The sequence below is a fragment of the Pristiophorus japonicus genome, chromosome 16, assembly GCF_044704955.1.
Source record: "Pristiophorus japonicus isolate sPriJap1 chromosome 16, sPriJap1.hap1, whole genome shotgun sequence".
NCBI lineage: Eukaryota > Metazoa > Chordata > Chondrichthyes > Pristiophoridae > Pristiophorus > Pristiophorus japonicus.
The window spans coordinates 2039454-2046425 of NC_091992.1; the positions used below are offsets into that span (position 1 = coordinate 2039454).

The following is a 6972-nucleotide window of genomic DNA, read 5'->3' on the forward strand; positions in this document are numbered from 1 at the left end:
ACAGTGAAAATCACATGCACTCTCACTGAATGGAAGCCATTTGGCTTTTTACTACAACATCGCTTATTTATATAGCATGTTTATCATAGAAAAATGCTTCATAGGCGTGTAATTTTTTTTTAAATGGATGCCATGCCAAAGAAGTAGGCATTAGGAGGGGTGACGAAAGTTTTGATCGATCGGCTGGGTCTGAAGGAGGAAGGCCGAGAGTTTTGGAAAGAAAATACCGGAGCCTGGGGCCTAGATGGCTGAAGGCACGGCTGCCAATGCTGGAGTGAAGGGAGGAGGTGTCCAAAATGATAGTAACTGTGGTGTGTAGTGCTGCAAGGGGTTACAGAAAAAAGGAGAGGTGAGGCCAAGAAGGGATTTAAACACCTAGATTAGAATTTTAAATTGGAGGTGTTGCTGGACCTGGAGGCAATGTCGATCATTGAGCACTGGGGTGATAGTTAAGGGGGATTTGGTGTGGGATAGGACACAGGCAGCAGAACTTTGGATGAGCTGATATTCCAGAGAATCAGGCTAAGAGGCTGGCCTGAGAGCAATGGAGCTGTCTACTCTGGACATGGCCACAGCACAGCTGAGAGTTTCAGCAGCAGATGGGCGGAGGCAGGGGTGGGGAGGGGTGATGTTAGTATGTGATCTTGGTGATGGGGAGGATATGGAGTTGGAAGCTCAGCTCAGGGTCAAATAGGATGCTGAGGTTAAGAAGTTTGCTTCAGCCTGAGACAATGAATGCCAAGAGGGAAGGGGTTGGTGGCTGGGGAACAGAGATTGGAACAAGGTGGCTGAAGAGATTACGAAATTACAAATGATCCAAGATTTGGGTGTCAGACACCTCAGAGGTCATGGAGGGGTCAAGAGAGGCAGTGATGAAATACAGTGCACATGTACAAAATGAAAGAGTACTTAAAGAGGATGAGTTAATAAAAGATTGAAAACAGAGAGTCCAAGTCAGCAGTAACATCTCAATATAGCAGTTGTGGTCACCAGACAGGAACAGAAAATGCTGGAAACAGACAGCAAGTCCATCATTAAAGAACAGGCAGCTTTAGATTTTTATCAAATGAAAGATCGTGCCCTGATACAGCTTTTTCTCTGTCGGATGCTATGAACCTGCTATGTGTTGCCACAACATCTGGATTCTACTCGTGTGTTACAACTGAATCAAATATTTTAGCACAAAAACACACACACACTCCACACACACAGACACTCACACACACACACAGACACACTCACTGAGACACAAACACACAGACACACACATACTACAGACACACACACACACACTCACACACAGACACTCACTGAGACACAAACACATAGACACACACATACACAGACACACACACACAGACACTCACACTCCACACACACAGACACTCTCACACAGACACAAACACACACAGACAGACACACAGACACACAGACACACTCACTGAGACACACACACACACACAGACACTCACACAGACACTCACTGAGACACAAACACACACAGACAGACACAAACACACACACACACACAGACACACTCACTGAAACACTCACTGAGACACACACAGACAGACACACACACACAGACACTCACTGAGACACAAACACACACAGACAAACAGATGTGCAGTCACAGACACACAGATACAAATAAAAACACACATGCACACAGACGCACACAGATTTATTATAGTGATCCACACATCTATGTGTACATGTATATTTATTTTATATATAATATTTAGCATATTTGTTGTAGAGACACATACAAATATCATTTAATATATATTTAGTAAACACATAAAATGCCAACACACATCAATGCGAGATTTATAACAATTATAATATAATAATGTAATGATCACGAACTGCGGTTGATGGCGATTGACTGATGCCTGATATAGATGGCAGCCTAACCCCACTGTGTGGAGGGGGAGACGAGAGTTTTTACTCTGCGGAGAGCTTGCAGAGGATGAATTAATGAACACTCTGCATCACTGCCGTTTACTGACTGTCATTCCGAGCCGTGAACTCCTACCTCCCCCCGCAGTGAATCATCGATGACTCACAGCTGCTGTTACTACAAGCAGTTGTACACCCGAGCCCGCCTGCTGCAGCCTGTGTGAGCAGGTGAGCACTGCAGCAAATGGTGCCGGAGCCTGGTCCGTGCTGATATTACAACAACTTGTATTTATATAGTGCCTTTAACGTGGTAAAACATCCCAAGGTGCTTCATGGGAGCGATTATCAAACAAAAATTGACACCGAGCCATGTAAGGGGATAGTAGAGCAGGTGACCAAAAGTTTTGTCAAAGCGGTAGGTTTTAAGGAGCATCTTAAAAGAGGAGGGAGAGGGAGAGAGCCGGAGAGGTTTAGGGAGGGAGATCTGAAGCTGGGGATTAGAGGGGGAGCTGGGTGAGGGATATTAGTGTGTACAGGACAGGGTATACAAGGAGTATTAGTGTGCACAGGACAGGGTACGCGAGGGGTATTAGCGTGCACAGGACAGGGTATACGAGGGGTATTAGTGTGCACAGGACAGGGTATATGAGGGGTATTAGTGTGCACAGGACAGGGTATACAAGGAGTATTAGTGTGCACAGGACAGGGTATACGAGGGGTATTAGTGTGCACAGGACAGGGTATACGAGGGGTAATAGCGTGCACAGGACAGGGTATACAAGGGGTATTAGCGTGCACAGGACAGGGTATACGAGGGGTATTAGCGTGCACAGGACAGGGTATACGAGGGGTATTAGTGTGCACAGGACAGGGTATACGAGGGGTATTAGCGTGCACAGGACAGGGTATACGAGGGGTATTAGTGTGCACAGGACAGGGTACACGAAGGATATTAGTATACAAAAGATAAAAGGACATTAGAAAGGGAAGAGAGATTGAGTGGAATGTTTCCAGGAATGGAAGGTTAGAGTTAAGGAGAAAGTCTGAACGAATTGATGGAGAGGTGCTAAAGTGGAGTTAAAGGTTAACAGGTGAATCTAACAAAGGATTTTGAAACTATAGAAGGTTTTGAGAGGGTTAATAAGACCAACTGTTCCCACTGGTTGGCAATCAGTAAGAAGGGACACAGACTGAGGATTATCACAGGGAGAATGAAGGGGGCAGTTGGAAGACATGTTTTCTGACAGAGGTTTATTCGAACAGTGAGTGTTTAACCACAAGACTCTATTGAGGCAGACACTGTAACATCATTTAATAGGAAATTGGGTAAGTATTTAAAAAGAAAGAATATAAAAAGATCTGGAGAGAGGACAAGAAATGGGATTAGAGCAGAGAACTGCAGATGATGACGGAACATGGTTTCAGGTTCCAGAGGGTCCCTGCCTCTATATGGTCACGCTGCTTGTCCAACACGCAGTCTGGCACGACCTGTATTTTCCTCCAGTTAACCATTGAGCCCCCATCACAAACTCCGTATCCTGGGAACTGCTTCCATCTCCTGCAAGCCACTGTCCCAGGCTGAACCAGACTGTTCACAACCTCAGCGTCCCATTCTACCCTAACCTCAGCTTCCAAACCCCAAATTATCTCCATCACTCCCCCAAACTATCGTCCGGCCCTGTCCCAGCTCATCCTTCGCCACCACTGGACTCAACTGTTCCAACGCTCTCCTGGCCGGCCTCCCATCTTCCACCCTCCAGAAACTTCAGCCCATCCAAAACTCTGCAGCCCGTGAACTAACTTGCATCACCTCCTGCTCACCCATCGCCCCTGTGCTCACTGACCTACATTCCCCAATGTCTCCAATTTAAAATTCTCCTCTGTTTCTGTGTTTAAATATGACGGAGCCTGAGCTGAGGCCACTCAGTAAATCCACCAAAATATTTTTGTAACAATGATGTTTGGGCTGGTTTTGGCCCCAGAGGCACCCCTGGCTGCAGAGTCACCCCTCACCAGTATTCCCCTGTTTCTGGGCGTGTGGCCCCTTTAAGGCCATTCAAAACACCGTGCACAGAATCACAGAATGGTTACAGCATAGAACGAGGCCATTCGGCCCATCGAGCCTGTGCGGCTCTCTGCCTGACCATGCTGAACAGCCGGCAGGCCCTTTGTGTGGGAGGACCAGAGCACTGTGCGACCGCGCAGTTTAAAGAGAGTCCCCCCTCTCGCCTGCCCGCTCACTAAACACTGGCCAGTGCATCCCAAATATTTCCATTTGACCCAACCACAGAAATGGCTCGGTCTTTCGCTGGCGCCATCTGGCGGTGAGATGATGGCTCTGCATGCCGCCCTCTCAATGTGACCTCTCACCCTTAAATCCAGAGCAGATCTGGAGCCGGTCTCAGAGATGGAAGGAGGGTAACGGCAAGTCTCACATGACCTCCCGCCTCCAATTGCCCTGCCCAAGTCACATTTTGTTCCACATCCTCAATATCTTTGCACTGGAGCTCTTTGCTGTAGAGGGCTTAGGGTGAGCGGGTAGAGGGCTTTAAAATTATGAAAGGGTTCGGTAGGGTAAATGTAGAGATGTTTCCACTTGTGGGGAGACCAGAACTCGGGGCCATCAATATCAGACAGTCACTAATAAATCCAATGGGGAATTCGGGGAGAAACTTCTTTACCCAGAGAGGGGTGAGAATGTGGAACTCGCTGCCACAGGGAGGGGTTGAGGTGAATAGTATCGATGTATTTAAGGGGAGGCTGGATAAACACATGGGGGAGAAAGGAATAGAAGGATATGGTGATGGGGGGAGATGGAGAGGGGTGGGAGGGGGCTGGTGTGGAGCATAAACCCCGGCACGGAGCGGGGGGGGGCCGGACACTCGGCACGGAGCGGGGGGGCCGGACACTGGGCACCGAGCGGGGGGGCCGGACACTCGGCACGGAGCGGGGGGGCCGGACACTCGGCACGGAGCGGGGGGGGGGGCCGGACACTCGGCACGGAGCGGGGGGGGCCGGACACTCGGCACGGAGCGGGGGGGGGGGCCGGACACTCGGCACGGAGCGGGGGGGGGGGCCGGACACTCGGCACGGAGCGGGGGGGGCCGGACACTCGGCACGGAGCGGGGGGGGGGGCCGGACACTCGGCACGGAGCGGGGGGGCCGGACACTCGGCACGGAGCGGGGGGGGGGGCCGGACACTCGGCACGGAGCGGGGGGGGCCGGACACTCGGCACGGAACGGGGGGGGCCGGACACTCGGCACGGAGCGGGGGGGCCGGACACTCGGCACGGAGCGGGAGGGGCCGGACACTCGGCACGGAGCGGGGGGGCCGGACACTCGGCACGGAGCGGGGGGGCCGGACACTCGGCACGGAGCGGGGGGGCGGACACTCGGCACGGAGCGGGGGGGCCGGACACTCGGCACGGAGCGGGGGGGCCGGACACTCGGCACGGAGCGGGGGGGCCGGACACTCGGCACGGAGCGGGGGGGCCGGACACTCGGCACCGAGCAAGGGGGGCCGGACACTCGGCACGGAGCGGGGGGGCCGGACACTGGGCACCGAGCGGGGGGGCCGGACACTCGGCACGGAGCGGGGGGGCCGGACACTCGGCACCGAGCGGGGGGGGGGGGGGGCCGGACACTCGGCACGGAGCAGGGGGGCCGGACACTTGGCACGGAGCGGGGGGGCTGAATGGCCTGTTCTTGGGCTGTGATTTTGTGTAAACTAAAGTGTGCAAGGAAAATGGGGAAAAAAAACACACAATTTTTGTCAACCATATGATTTTTCTCCTGCGTTCCATGCTGCACTGCCCTGGAGAAGCCAGGACCAAACCCACCAAAATCCAGGAGATTCGACAAGTGACTGAAGACCAGCGAAATCCCATTGAACAAGGCAGAGAGATTTAATCAGTGTTCAGCACTGCCCCCATCCCAACAGTCTGCTCCCAGGAGTGCAGGAACCACGCTTCCAATCCCCATAGGCTTTTCATCGCTCCGTCATCAGCATCCATCTGCTCACTGCAGGTGATGATACATATTACAGAATGTTGCTTTGGCATTGATTCCCACATTAACCAGTCACCATCGTGACAAATCAACCCTCAGTAACTGCTGGGTGTTCCCTTTAATGTCACTGTCTAATAATTCATTTTCTGTCATACACTCAAGGTTCTCAATCAAACTACTTCCTGATTTTAGTTCAGTGAGGTCATGTAACTCGTGCCTTCTCACAAAGGAAACATGACCTGTAAATCCACACACCCCACGGACTTAACCCATTAAATACCACTCACCGTTCTGTTATGTAACCGTACAGAGTCGCTGTTTATTCAGGGTAAGGGTCACTCACTAACTGTACAGAGTCACTTAATTCAGGGTAAGGGTCACTCACTAACTGTACAGAGTCACTGTTTATTCAGGGTGAGGGTCACTCACTAACTGTACAGAGTCACTGTTTATTCAGGGTAAGGGTCACTCACTGTAACTGTACAGAGTCACTGTTTATTCAGGGTAAGGGTCACTCACTAACTGTACAGAGTCACTGTTTATTCAGGGTAAGGGTCACTCACTAACTGTACAGAGTCGCTGTTTATTCAGGGTAAGGGTCACTCACTGTAACTGTACATCGCTTCTCGGCCTTTTGGCTAAGATCATGCGTAACTGACCTGACAGGGGAGTAGCCACCATGACCTCCGGGTGGTTCTCCCTGGATCAGGAAGGTATATGCTTGCTTTTTTGGAAATAGGAGGTGTGTGGGGGACCTGACCCATCCACCTCCATGGCACGAACCTGGTATTGCAGTACTTCCAGGAACGGTGCAGTGGCTCTAGGCCTTTTGGCTAAGAGCATTGGCGCAGAGTGATCCTTGGCGTGTGCAAGGTGACCTCTGGCGTTTGTGATTTGACAAAGAATTGGAACGATTGGCTACGAATTTCAAAAAAAAAAACTGTACATTATCATCATCAACACAGACAGTCGCTCAGAATCGAGGAAGACCTGCTTCCACTCCTGAAGTGAGTTCTTTGGTGGCTGAACAGTCCAATATGAGCCACAGACCCTGTCACAGGT

At 51.3% G+C, this 6972-nt stretch overlaps 1 pseudogene; it reads left to right on the forward strand.

The window, feature by feature from the left end:
• Nucleotides 1–6528: 6528 nt before the first annotated feature.
• Nucleotides 6529–6730, forward strand: LOC139227245 (U2 spliceosomal RNA; annotated as a pseudogene).
• The last annotated feature ends 242 nt before the right edge of the window (nt 6731–6972 follow it).